This window comes from Bison bison, unplaced genomic scaffold (genome assembly GCF_000754665.1).
Source record: "Bison bison bison isolate TAMUID 2011002044 unplaced genomic scaffold, Bison_UMD1.0 scf7180017864375, whole genome shotgun sequence".
NCBI classification, from domain to species: Eukaryota; Metazoa; Chordata; class Mammalia; order Artiodactyla; family Bovidae; genus Bison; species Bison bison.
In genome coordinates this window covers 6346417-6347373 of record NW_011494947.1, presented here as the reverse complement: position 1 = coordinate 6347373, position 957 = coordinate 6346417, and positions in this window count along the sequence as shown.

The following is a 957-nucleotide window of genomic DNA, read 5'->3' as shown; positions in this document are numbered from 1 at the left end:
TTACGACTTATACTACTATTGAAATATCTATATGTCATTATCTAGAATAATCATTTATAATTGAGAAGGAATTTTCTCAAATTCTCAAAGGCGTTTCCCAGGTCTCACCTTTAACAACTTATTCTACTTCTCTCAGGTTATCCATAGTTAACTATACACCTAGTTATCACTATTTACTTATAGTAATAGCACATTCCTCCAAGAAAAACAAAGATTTTAGGCATGAAAGTTTTCAGTTTTGGAGTCTTAAGTAGGTTTTTAGTAGTTTATATCTCTCTCAAGTTACATATTTACATAGGTACCACTAATTGCCTACATTTAAATAATTTCTTCCAAAAGAAATTTTAATTTAAGAATATTTTCAACATCCTGACTTCAAAGGTTTCTAGTTGTCTCCAGTTATTTCTAGATAGGTACTTAGGCACCACAAACTGTCTATAGTCCTAACATATTAATTCTATGAGAAATATGATTTTGGGTTTGACAAAAATAGGTTTTCCAGCTTCCTGCCTTCATCTACTTAGTCTAGATACAGGTGGTTATCTCTATATAAATCTTACCTAGGTGAGTTTATTTAGAGGGCTGCTTCCACATTACAAAAAGCTGTCACACGACCTGAATTGTAACGGATATCCTAGCTAGGCTAAGGAACACCAGGATCATAACCATTAGAGGTTTCTCAGGTTATAACTAATCCCAAGCCCAAACTGTTCATTGTAGGTGAGGTGAGTAGGGTGCAGAACAAGAGCTCTGGAAGATGGTCCCAAACAAAGGGAGAGACACAAGGGGAAAGAGGACGGTGAGAAGGGGAAAGGTGGGCGCCAAGGAGGGGACTAGAGGAGGCAAAGAAGAAAAAGAGGAATTTAACCCAAGTCCAGGGGCTTTCCAGGTGGCTCAGCGGTAAGGAATCCGCCTGCCAATGCAGGAGATGCAGATTCCATCCCTGGGTCGGGAAGA